General features: G+C 38.1%; 1 protein-coding gene and 1 long non-coding RNA gene across 4 annotated transcripts in view; both read left to right on the top strand.

Annotated features, from left to right (window-relative positions):
- The window catches only part of LHFPL3 (LHFPL tetraspan subfamily member 3), a 556,172-nt gene that overhangs the window by 277,198 nt on the left and 265,382 nt on the right, over positions 1 to 13,592 (top strand). The window lies entirely within an intron of this gene.
- LOC115281963 overlaps positions 1 to 13,592 on the top strand; it is an 85,089-nt gene that overhangs the window by 30,629 nt on the left and 40,868 nt on the right. Inside the window, exon 2 of the long non-coding RNA XR_003904475.1 lies at positions 2,377 to 2,560. This is a non-coding gene — a long non-coding RNA (uncharacterized LOC115281963). The remainder of the gene's footprint in view (positions 1 to 2,376; positions 2,561 to 13,592) is intronic.

Raw genomic sequence — 13,592 nt, 5'->3', positions numbered from 1 at the left:
TAGCATCTTTGTCTATCCATCTATCAGTGGACACTTGGGCTGCTTCCATATCTTGCTGCTGTAAACAATGTGATAAACATAGGGGTGCATATGTCTTTTTTAATTAGTACTTTTATTTTCTTTGGATAAATATCCAGTAGTGGAATTATTGGATCATATAGTAGTTCCATTTTTAATTTTTTGAGGAACTGCTATACTGTTTTCCATGGTGGCTGCACCAGCTTGCATTTCCACCAACAGTGCACAAAGGTTGCTTTTTCTCCGTACTCTCACCAACACTTGTTATTTCTTATCTTTTTGAGTCTAGCCATTCTGACAGGTGTGAGATGATATCACATTGTGGTTTTGATTTCATTTCCCTGATGGTTAGTGATGTTGAGCATCTTTTATTATTAAGGTTTTTTAAATCCCAATATAGTTAATATATTTATATTATGTTGCAGGTGTACAGTTTCAGGTGTGTTGTGATTGAAAAATTCCGTACATCACGCATTGCTCATCATGAGAAGTGCATTCGTTAATCCCCATCATCTATTTCACTCATCCTCTCTGGTACTCATCGGTTTCTTCTCCGTAGTTAGGAATCTTAACAGCAGAAACTTAGAGGACCATGCGAGAGGGGAAGGGAAAAAGTAGTTAAAGAGAGGGAGGGAGGCAAACTATAAGAGACTCTTAAATACTGAAAACAAACTGAGGGTTGCTGGGGGTGGTGGAGAGGGGAAAGGGGGTTATGGGCATGGAGGAGGGCACTTGTGGGGATGAGCACTGGGTGTTATATGGAAACTAACTTGACAATGAACTATAAAAGAAAAAAACTAATAAAAAATCTGTTTCTTGGTTTGTCCATCTTTTTTTCCCTTTGCTTGTTTGTTTTGTTTCTTAAATCCACATATGAGTGAAATCATATGGTATTTATCTTTCTCTGTCTTATTTCACTTAGCATTATACTCTGTAACTCCATCTATGCTGTTGCAAATGGCAAGATTTCATTCTTTTATATGGATGAATAATATTCCAAATATATATATGGTATATCTTCCATATATATACATATATGGTACATCTTCCGTGTGTGTGTGTGTGTGTGTGTGTGTGTGTGTGTATAGAGAGAGAACATCTTCTATATCCTTTCATCTATTGATGGACACTTGGGCTGCTTCCATAATTTGGCTATGGTAAATAATGCTGCAATAAACATAGGGGTGCATGTATCCATTTGAATTAGTGTTTTTGTATTCTTTGGGCAAATACCCACTAGTGTGATTACTAGATCATAAGGTAATTCTATTTTTAACTTTCTGAGGAGCCTCCATACTGTTTTCCACAGTGGCTGCACCAGTTTGCATAGCCACCAGATGTGGATCCACCTTTACATGTGTTTGTTGGAAGATGGTGATGTTTAAAACGTTCTCATGATAGTCTTATCATGAAACTTCTTCAAAGTTTCTGAAATAACACCCCAGCCAGCCAGCTGTCATCTTTCCTCCCGTTGCTCTGCCAGAACCAGTTTGCCTGACAGGCCTTAATAAGCTCCTCTCTCATGCTTGGCATATACACTCAGTAAGAATAAACAACACAATGTACTGTAGTTATTCCTATTATATAAATAAGACAGTAATATTATGAGGAAAACATCTTCCAAGCCCATGTAATTTTTTTCACTTTAATCAGAATATGTACTAGCTCCAGAGCTGAACATTTTAAACACGAGAGGCTGCTCCTTATGAGATTGCTTTTCAGAGAGGGCGATGTGTGTGATTCATTATCAACCCCAAAGACACTTCATGGCAGGGCTCTGAGCATCAGACTTTCTGCCTCTAGAGTCCAGCTGTTCACAGTTACAAGTGTGAATATCAGAGGCAGAAAGTTTCAAACTTTCATTCTATTTTTTCAGTTTCCCAAATAGGAACCTACAATAAGCTGGATTGCTCTGGTTTGCATAATATCCTTTCTTTGTTGTCTCATTCAAGCATTTTAGAATACTTAACCCAACCCCTCCATCCTTCACTTTTATGGACCTCTTTGTAGTGACCCAGAGTACCCAGTCTAATATACGAATCTGTGTAATTCAGGGATTTTTGACATATGGATGCCGGACATTGTGAGGACACGAGAATTTTAGATATTATGAAGTGCTGGTATGTCTTTGTTGGGAATATCCAAAAACAAAATTATTTAATGATGGAGCACATTTCCTGCTGCCTTTATAACCATATTATGGGGTATGTGTTGTTATGATGATGGAAGGCACATCTTCAGGAATAACTAGATGATAGTGCACTATTGCACAGAGTTGACATGAGCAGACTTACCCACAAAATTAGTTGGCTTATTGGGCTGTTTTTCTAATGCAAAGACCTTCCTTCTTTTTGCTAGGCCTTCATGAAGATACCATCCCTTTCATTACTTGTACTGAATGATCCTCTTAGACAAACTAGAAAGCGTTTCAGCACCTGGGACAGTTCCTTGTCTTCTTTAGCTGCTCTGGGTTGAGAATTTGAGATTGGAACTCTGAATTTCTTGAGTTTCACCATATGAAAGCATCAGAAAACTCATAAAGGTGAGACATCCTGTAAATGTGATAATGTGTAAATGTCATGGGTCTTGGAATGCTTTCAGTGGGAAATCCTACTTTTGAGAACATGAGAGAACTCAGGGGGGAGAAAGTATAATGATGATGTATGTAGAGAAAGTTTCAGCCTCATGTCAAAGCTAAGAAAAGATAGCAGAACTCAGAGAAGGGGGTAAAACATGGATGTTCCTTAGGAAGTTCCCCACTATTCATAAGTCCATTCAGGCTGCTGTAAGAAAAATACCTGAGCCTGGGTGGCATAGACAGGAAGCATTAATTTCTCTTAGTTCTGGGAACTAGAAAGTACAAGATCAAAGACTGGCAGATTTTGTTGTCTAGTGAGGACCCACTTCCTGGTTCATAGATGGCCATCTTCTTATTTTGTCCTCACATAGAGTAAGGGTCAAAGGAACTTTTGGGGATCTCTTTTGTTAGGACACTAATGCCATTTATAAGGGCTTTGCTCTCCTGACAATCATCTCCCAAAGAACTCCACCCAAATACAAACACATTGGAGATTAGGTCTGAACATAAGAATTTTGGAAGAACATATACATGCAGTCTAGAGCAAGAGCTTCCACTGGAAGGAGACTCTTGAAATGCAGATAGACAACTTTTCAGCCACTGAGGATAATTTTAGACCTTATTAGACATCAGAAAATTCTCTGAGGGAAGGAATTGCTAAAGGTAATGAATATAGGAAACACTGTGTATAAATTCAACCCTCAGGAAACTTGCATTGTGAAGAAGCACAGAAAATAATAATAATGTGAAAGGTTTTTGTCAAAAGACTGAATCCCACTAAATAGAGAATGAAGAAAATCTAGAAAGTAATAAATGTGTGATAACTTCAGCCAAAAGCCACCTTTTTCTGGACAACAGAAAATGTATTGAGTGGTAGAGACCTCAAAGTATATCAACCAGATGAAAAATCTTATGAAAGTAATAGGTTTGGGAAATTCCAACAGAAATCAGTCTACAAAAAACTGTATGTAGTAGAATATGGGTGTCAGTGTTAAAATAAGTTTCATGAAAGACATTTTCATCCTTTATGTTCTCTGCTGTCCCTGTCTTTATACTGGAGATGGAAGAGTATGTGGAAGGAGTTGAGCTCAAAATTTACTGTGCAGAAAAATTACCTCCTCTAGCAATCTGACTTTTCTGAGGAAGAAAAAAATTTATACTGTGCTGAGCGATTACAGGGTTAGATCTACTTGTAACCCACATATCCTAGACTCCAACTAACACAAGCTATGAATATGACCCTTTGAAAAGTGCCAAGTTGATATGTATCAAAAAAGCCACATGGGAGGAACTGACAATATCCTGAATGACCAGTAGCTATTAACCATAGTCTATTTTATTATTAGTCAAGTAAGTAATAGGATTTGTTTCATGTTTCTTTATTATTGCATTATGTACCTTTTGTAGTAATACAAGTACTTCATTCCAGGAATCACGTGCTGTGAGTTAGCCCCCCTAACAGTGATATTAATTTGGATAATATAATTTTTAAAAAAACAACTCTGAATTTCTAAAATTTGATCCATAATGAAACTTCCAGGTTATACTGCCTCCAAGGCAGAATCCAAAGAAAGCACTTTGCCTCATTATGTGGTATTATAGGCAGAGAGTTACTACTGAAAAATCAAACATTCTCATTCTGCACTTGTCTGCTGCTCTTGCAATAAAGGAAATAAGGAAATAACTGTGACATAAATTATCCAAACCAGATGTCCACAATCCATTAGAAGTAGTAAATGTATGACCCTTTTCATCCTGAATCATCAGAGTGGGCAGGGTTTCTAACACTGCTCTGGGTCAGGGAAGCTGTGCCCATAGGTAACTCTTGAATGCCTTGAATGGAAAAGCTTGGAGTGCAGGCAGCGGAAAAGCACAAAGCTGTTTGACAGTGAGAGGCTGTTCTCTTGTCCTCTGAAAATCAGATACACATGGCCCACTCCTGTTCTCCATTAATGCTGGTAATTGTGCATGGGTATGGAGTCTTATTGTGAGTGATATTGTATTAGGTACATTACCAAGCAAGTTTTAAATAAAACGGTATTTTATTGCTGCAGCGACTACCCTAGACGAAACCTTCCATACATCACTTCCATATTCAGCTAAGATAAAGCACCAGAAATCAAAATACAGCACTGCCTTGGCATATATAATCCTCAGATACTGGCATTAAATCAAGCTGTAGATTTTGACAAGCAACGAAAATCAAATGCTCAATTATTTTTTTATCTGATGATGTACCAAGGATCCTTTTATATTTATAAAATACTTCTTGGGGAGCTATCAGTGATGATGTAAATAACATTTACTTTGAGCCTGAGTTGTTGGAATACTAAATTTAGTTAATAAATTTTTCCTTGTGGTCCCATCAGGTAAAATTTGCCAACAATCTTACTGCATGTGCAGAATTGCTAAATTATCACAGTGAATAGCAGTGCTTTTTGATCATTGGAAAGAAGTGGCAATGTGTGATGTGTGTTGGGGGTGAGGGAGGGTGGAAGTACAGAAGGGAGAAGAAGGAGGAGGACAGAGAGAGAGAGAAATTTTCATATTACTGAGATACCCTAGAGCTAAATTTATATTTCTTTCATTTAAAATAATAGGTATCATTTTCATAGGATTTTTCTATGTAATTTTAACTAAAGGTTAGTTACTTTTAAAGAAATTAAGAACTGACCCCAGTTCTGCTCTCATTGATTAGTAAGGTGCCTTCGGACATTTAGGCCATAATTTGGAGAGGCTATCCCTTAAAGAGGAATGTTTTTTGATATCAGATATGATGCAACCTTCTCAAATCCAGAGGATCAATGACTGTCCTCAGCACTGGTCATATCAACATTGACTTAAGATATGTTGGAAATAGTCTTTGCCTAAGTGTCTGGGAATATTGCAAAATAAAATACCATCTTGCCTTCTGTCAAATAAGTTTTGTTTGGGTTTTATTCCTTTAGTGTAATTGTCATACTGCCGTTTAAGCAACTAAAAATATAGGTGTTACCAGCTGATGACCAGAAAAGCCCCTCTCCTCTTTACAGGGTCAGTGTTCTCCCTACTTCTTCTGACATATTAGACCTGTCTCACTCACCACCCTTTATATTCATAGCAGAATGTTATTGAATTCACTGACATGCATGTGTGTTTCACATAGTGATAAAGACTAATAAGGGCTCAGCAGCTCCCTTCTCATTGCATCTATGCATGTCTTCTGGAAGGTTAGCTGCTGGCTTGGACACTGTTCATAGTTCTGCTTCTTTACTCTCCAGAATTTGTGGCCCCACAGCTCAAAATTATTTGCTTTGTCTCTGAAGGCCACAACCCAGGTCAAATAGCTTGCTGCTCTAGCAGTATTTATAGTGTAGGTAGTAGCACCTTAGGTCTTCCTCAAGAAGTCTTCATCTGCCCCTCCCATCCCCACATGGGAGCTGGTTAGCATGCCTTCTGCTATCTGTCACTTGTACATTTCCAACCCCACAGAGCTCATTCTACTCCAAGCTTGGCTTCAGTGCTGATGGAGTGGTTGTGTTCCAGCTCACCACTCATGACTTAGACTTGCCAACTGATGCATAAAAGGTGTTGAGAAAACTATTTAAGAAGCTACTCACAGTAGCCAAAGCCAGTCTGTATCCCAGCCATATTGGCCCTTAAACATGGCCCCTCCTCTATAATCACTAGCTGATTCTTCATCTTGATGCAGTGTTGATGCCATATTGGATGGGGTTCACTTCTGCCCACTATTCTTAAGTAGGAAATGTATAAAATGGACCATGTGCATTTTTAATGTCACAAATGCCTAATGAATATGGATATCTTTTTGTGCATTTTTCTTCTCTTGCAACCATTGTCAACACCTCATGTTGTTTTGACATCATTTGTCAAAGAATTGACAAAGAACTGAAGGTTCCAACTGTCCCTAGCCGTTCGGTTAGCTTTGACCAAGAAAGAAGCCTCCAATGAGCATAGAACCAGGTCCCTCAAGAAGACATACAAGAGAAATAAAAGACAAAGTCCCTGCTTTGGAGGAGTTTCTGATTTACTGTCATAGTCTCAACTTATAAAAAAGATTTCAAATATTTGAAATGCATATTTTATATTGCACTAGTACACCAGGGCCACAGAACTGCCAAGGGCAATTTCAGGACAAATGAGCAAATCATATGTGTTAAGGTTCATCCAGAAAGATTTTTTTTAAGCGAGAATTAATAGTAATCAAGATTTACAAGGTGTTAGGACTGATTTAGAGGAGGAAGACAAGCATTAGTGAAGGGGATAATCACATGCAAGAAAGGCATGGATGGTTAAGAGAATGTGGGTCACCTTGTGGGGGCAGCATGCAGATTTGGCTGGAGTAAAGAATGCTGTTGGGAGAAAAATGAAAACTAAGATTTCTGAGTTGGTAGAGTGAGAGAGAGAAAATCAATGAGAGGCCTGGAACACCACGCACAGGAATTATATCCAGTAACTCAGCACCAGATGATTCAAGGCAAGGGGACAGTGCATTCCCCAGGTGTTGTGGAGATATTGATTTACCTGATCTTTTCAAGTTGGAGCCAATTCTTTCTCAAAGCCCTTGAATAACACTCATGGTCCAATTAGGAGAGAAAAAAACAAATAGTAACTTGACTAGGACAATTGAATATAAAGAATTATTATTTATAGCAGGAGGTTGGAGCAACAAGAGATTGGCTATAATAAAGAGCTCTAAAGAAGATAAGATTATAAGGAGCAGTCAGTGCCTTTAGAGCTTAGACAAAGTATCCAAGGAAGAGCCTTCCCACCTCCCAACCTCAGGATTAAAATCCCAACCTTGTTAGAGAGGGAAGAACTGTGAATCACTAAATGGCAGAGAAGTCACTGTGATATAGTGATGGCACAACCTGCTGGAATCTGCCCTTGGGTGCCAGGAAAAGCTATTCACTAGGAGGTGTCTTATCTCCCATGATATCTCTGCAACGTTCCTTACTGACCACACTTAATCTCATACTAGCTGACAAAGGAAAGTATTTTAAATGTCCACCTCAATTTTTGCAGAGCAGGCGATAATGAATTTGCAGCAGAGGTAATAAATTGACAACTGGAACACCTTAACTTCTCATTTCCTGAAAATTTACCAAAGTCCTCTCATATTTCAAAGATAAAGCCATTTTGATTATCCTTTTTAAACTAGTCACTTGTGTCCCACTCATCAGCCCAATTCCTCCTTCTCCAGAGATCCTGATTGGTCCTTGGAAGGAGCACGACCCATTATTAAGAATCAGTGACCTAAATTAACATGCTTATATTTAGTAAGACTGTTGGTCAGCTCCACATGAAAAGGATAGAGGAAGAATGGGCTTATTAGTTTTTGGGGAAAAGATCTTGAGAGGAGAAGTTAGTTTGCTGTAAGCACACTATGGTCCTATAATTTGATATGATCCCTACAAAAAACAAATGCAACCACAGGATGCACTAATGGGGTTCAGAACAATATTGGCCTAGTTTTAATCTACAGAGCTTTTGCAATGACCTGAATATTGCATTCAATTTTGGGCACTTCATCATAAAAACATTGAAGAACCCCAGCACTTCCAAAACAATTTGATGAAAACCAGGAGAAGAGTGGCAGGGCCTGGGAACATAAGCCATAGAAAAAGAAGGCACCTACAAGACATGGTTTCAACGTTCATAAGTTCTTTCACATTGGAAGATAATTTAGGACAGAAAAGGAACCATCAGGCATAAGTTATGGGAAGGAACCCAAGATCCAATCTAAGAAGGACTTTCTCAACATTAGCAGTGCTGAGAAAGGTTGGGGACTGCTTTAGGAGGTGATGAGTCACCTGTTTTTGAATAGAGGTGCACAAATATCTTTGGGCTTCTTTCTCTTCTGTCTCTGTTATGAGAGTCTGCAAATAGGCTAAGGTAGCCTTGTTCATCCCAATTTCCCATCAGAGAGACAAGGCTCAAACCTCATATTTAACTTATGCTCCAAGTTATTTGTACCTGATGAGGTCACATCTCTTTTAGGAAGAAAACAATGAAAAGACCTTTTCATATACAGATAGCAGTAAAATTTGCAATCATTCCAGTCCTAAAGACCCAAATAATTAAATTCCAGCACATAATTAAGTTGTATAAGACCATTAATAACACCATTATTTGAATGTGCTTTTCGGGATGTAGACATTATTATTATAATAAAAGGAAAGGATTTGACTGTTCATTTGAAAGTGTTATGTGAATTCTTAGCCTAAAGATTATTACAGCACCATAATGTGAAGCAATTTCTAATATATAACTATTATGAAATAACCTGATTATATTTAAAAGGTAAACAACTATTTTATAAATATTTTCCAAGAAATTTGAGATAATTTCTCTAGTTTTTGATACAATAACCCTTTTAAATTAAATCAAATTTATATCCCATTCAAGTCACCGAGTCAGATGCTAAATAAGAGTACAAAATTGGCACCTGGATATTATGCAAGTATCCGTAATGCTTTGAGCACATCAGAATAGGTGGTCTTTTTCCAATAAATACAAAGGATTATTATAATGATGACAATGATGATAATGAAGTCTAGAGACAATTTTTAGTGTTGTGAGAGGCTTCTAAAGCCTTCTTAACCCTGGGTACATTTTCTGTTTTGGTCATCTGCAAGTTATTAGATTTCTCAATATCAGCTACTCTTTGGAAAACATCAATCAATCTGAGTGCCAAAATTTGGAAGCATAATTTAGTGATTTGTTTTCCATTCTGAGTTCCTGGATTATATTCAACAAATAGAACTTCCTAAAGAAAAACAGTCCTTCATTCCACAACCAATAGCTGAGCACCTACCTCAGTTATGTGACAGGCATTTTGTTTGTTTCTATTCAAGTGGCTGGAAAAACACCTCTCTCTATTCACCTGCACAGTTCAGTATTCTCAGACAGCACTGGCCAAGCACCACCATTATCCTAAACTCTTATAAGAATATGCAACAAATATCTTTGTTTCCTTACTGCTATCTTCCTCATTTTCTGCAGTAAATGTAAAGTCCAATAGCTCATTTACACTTTCTCACAAATATATGGTCACTATGTATGTTAGCTCAAGCTGCAATAAAAAATACCAGGGACTGGATGGTCTAAAAACAGAAATGTATTTTCTCAGTTCAGGAAGCTAGAAGTCTAAAATCGGGATGCCAGGATGGTCAGCTTTGACCCCTGGTGAGAGTATTCTGCATGACCTGTAGATAGCCTCTTCCCACTGTGTCCTCACCTGGTGGAGATAGACAGCTCTGATGTCTTCTCTCTTCTTAGAGTGGCAGCAGCCCTACTAGATTAGGGTCCTCCCCTTATGATCTCCTTTAACCTTAATCACCTCCTCATAGGTCTTGTTGTCAAATGTAGTCACACTGGGGGTTAGGGCTTCAACAAAGGGGGCTGTTGGCAGAGAGGGGAAACAGTCCAGTCCAAGGACTATGTCATCAGGATTCCTAACTTAACCTAACCTAAACTATTAGCTGCAGAGTGCCAGGTATTATGCTAAAAAGTTTACCATAATCCTTACTATGACTTAACATTTAGTAATAATATAGGTAATTTAAGGTCTAAGAGGTTAAGTAAATTGCCCAAGATGAGAAAGCTAGAAGACTCAGAGCTTAGATTTTTTTAAAGTTTATTTATTTATTGAGAGAAAATGGGGGAGGGGCAGAGAGAAAGGGAGAGAGAGAATCCCAAGTAGGCTCTGCGCTGTCAGCACCGAACTCAATGTTAGGCTCAATCTCATGAACCACAAGATCGTGAACTGAGCTGAAACCAAAGCTTGGACACTTAACTGACTGAGGTACCCAGGTGCCCCTCAGAGCTCAGATTTAAGCTCAGCTGCTTGCAACCCCAGAGCTTATGTCCTTTCCAGTTACATACAATATTGAATTGTCCATATGTTATGAGCAAACAACTTGTTAGACTAACATTTTATTCAGTAAGTTGTATTGCTGTTTTGACACATGGATACAGGTTATTTGAAGAATTGTGCCCTAGTCATTTTAATCCTGTAAACTCTGACACTTCTCTCAACACACGCACACGCACACACACACACATACACACTAAGACAACAGAGAGAACAAAAGCAAAAGTAAAACCTTTATCTTGAATTAAACAAAGAGACAAATACTATCCTGAATCACAAAAATATAAAAGAAAAAGCAAACAGAAGAATGGTAAGTGGGTTATCCAAGAAGAGTAAAGTCGATCCTCTGTGCCACGCACAAGGGGAGAAAGGAGGATGACAAACAATCCAAGGGTCTCTTCTGTGGGAGTCTTGGAAAGTCTTAGATATGAGAGACAGTGAGCACCACAGGAGGAGGAAGGCTGTGACTGAAAAGAGGGGTGGGTATTTTGAAGTCTGTATAAGGAGTAGATAGAACACCTCAGAATTTTACCTCCACCCCATGTAAGAAACAAATCTTCCCCCACCTCCATAGAAAGTAGAGGTTTATGCCCTGAGAAAAATGGATCAGATAGGTTCTCCATCAAGGACATCAGGAACCAAGGAGAAAAGAGTTTTAGACTTAAAAAGGGGGACTTCAAGTTAGTCTCATAGTGAACAATAGGACTCTTAAACAGTCTTCTTTCCTGCTCCTGGCTCTAGCATACTGACATCCAGAATCGCATCTCCTAAGCAGAAGAGTGTAGGATCCTTCTCTGAAGGAACTGAACCACACCAAGAATTATAGATACTGAAATGTGGACATTCCCCCCCAAACGCCAGCTAGCCATCCTATTGCCCTATAGTAAATCCCTTTAGTATACCAGCCCTGCCTATACCCAGAGAACTCCCAAGAATCTTTATTGTTGCCTCATTCTTAAACATAAATGGATTCAAAAGGATTGTGTGCCATTTGAATAAAGTCTCCAACCTGAAATACAGAAACCAAAACAAATGAACAGAAAAACAGAGCACAGGGAAAACAGAGATAGTCTCAAACAAACAGAATCAAATGTCAAAGAAATTAGAATTAAAATGCTCAGAAAGCTAAGGGAAGAAACACAAAGCAAGAATAAGATACTCTGGACGGGGAGCGGGGAAAAGGACAACTAAAGACTAAGGAAAAACACTTGGAAATTTAAAATCGTGTAGCCAAATCAGATTTTTAATGGAAGGATTTCTAAGAATGTAGAATAAAAGAAACAGACAATAGAGAGGAAGATAAGGCAAGAAAGAGAGAAAATACAGTGAGGAAGAAATTTTAAAAGAAATGGAATATAATTTCCTAAGATAATATTAATTTCCAGTTTGAAAAGTCTACCCAGTACTCAGACAATGAATGAAACAGAGATATACTCTCAGGTACATCGTAATGAAATTTCATAACACCAGGAAGAAAGAAAAGATGCCCAAAAGCTCCCGGAGAGAACAAATGCGAAAATTTAAAGGAAAAGGAATAAAATGGTATTGGACCACTCAACAAAAACATTGGAAACAGAGACAATAAAGCAATGCCTTCAAGGTACTGAAAGAAAATGACCTGCAATGAGAATTCTATATCCAGCCAGACTATCATATAAATGGGAAGGTAGAAATGACATTTTAAGACATGCAAGAATCCAGAAAATTTCTCTCTGCACCTTTACTCAAGAAGATACTGGGGTGCCTGGGTGGCTCAATCAGTTGAGCATCCGACTTCAGGTCATGATCTTGTGATTTGTGGGTTTGAGCCCCATGTCAGGCTCTGTTCTGACAGCTCAGAGCCTGGACCCTGCTTCGGATTCTGTGTCTCCCTCTCTCTTTGCCCCTCCCCCACTTGCACTCTGTCTCTTAAAAATAAATAAACATTTAAAAAAAGGTTTTTTTTAATTTTTTTAATGTTTTATTTATTTTTGATACAGAGAGAGACAGAGCATAAAGGGGGAGGGGCAGATAGAGAAGGAGACACAGAATTGGAAGCAGGCTCCAGGCTCTGAGCTAGTTGTCAGCACAGAGCCTGACACGGGCTCGAACCCATGAACGTGAGATCTGACCTGAGCCGAAGTCAGAGGCTTAACCGACTGAGCCACCCGGGCCCCCCTAAAAAAAGTTTTTTTAAGAAAAAAAAAAGTTACTTAAGAATGTGATACACAAAACCAAAGGGAGTGAACCAAGAAAGAGGTAGACAAGTGGAGATCCAAAAGAAAAGACATGAAGGAAACCTCCAGTAGGAGAGTCAAAGGGAGCCCCAGTAGAACAGCTCTACTGCAGGTCAGAACACAGCCAATCAAATGGGAGCAGGAAGCTAGGAGATTCCAGGAGATATGCATCCAGGGGAGAAACAGACCAATAAATTGAATGGCAAACTTGACCATGTAGAAAATCCTACTGAGAGACACTTTACGGAGGCTGTAGAAAGACAACCAGATGTTCCCCCCCAAAATGAGTAAATAAAAAGAGCAATTATTAACTCTAGGAACAACAAAATTTCAAGAGAGGAAATGAAGTTATATTAACTTTCTGATTCAGCAGTGAAAAGTTTGTCCTTAATCATTATAATGAAAACACTGAATATGTATGGACCTAACCAAAGCTGAAGTACAGTTATATTGGGAACAGGGGAAGAATATTCAACTATCATAAAGGAAATTCAACCTTTTTTTTTGTAGTCAATGTCTAAAGCAGATACGTTAAGAGGCAGAAGTATATGTATATTACCAGAATATGGAAATTAATACCAGAAGAAACAGCTCAGAGTTTAAAGGGGCTACCTCTGAGGGAAGAGGAAAAGATAGGATATAAGAGATTGATATATTATTTTTATTTTTTTTCTGTATTAAAATTATTCTGTATTAAAATGTATTAAATATATTTTTTCTGTATTAAAATTATTCTGTATTAAAATGTATTGAATAAGCAAACACCACCAACAAGCAAAACAAGTACTACAATGTAAAAATATTTTAAAAAATGATAACCCTCTCACATGCATAAATGAAAGATTGCACACAAAGAACTCACATCTTTTCAAGCTTCAATAGTAAATATTCTGCTACTATGTAT

Source organism: Suricata suricatta, chromosome 2 (assembly GCF_006229205.1).
Source record: "Suricata suricatta isolate VVHF042 chromosome 2, meerkat_22Aug2017_6uvM2_HiC, whole genome shotgun sequence".
Lineage (NCBI taxonomy): Eukaryota > Metazoa > Chordata > Mammalia > Carnivora > Herpestidae > Suricata > Suricata suricatta.
Note: the sequence above shows the minus strand (reverse complement) of the source record. Positions and strands in the feature narration are given on the sequence as shown.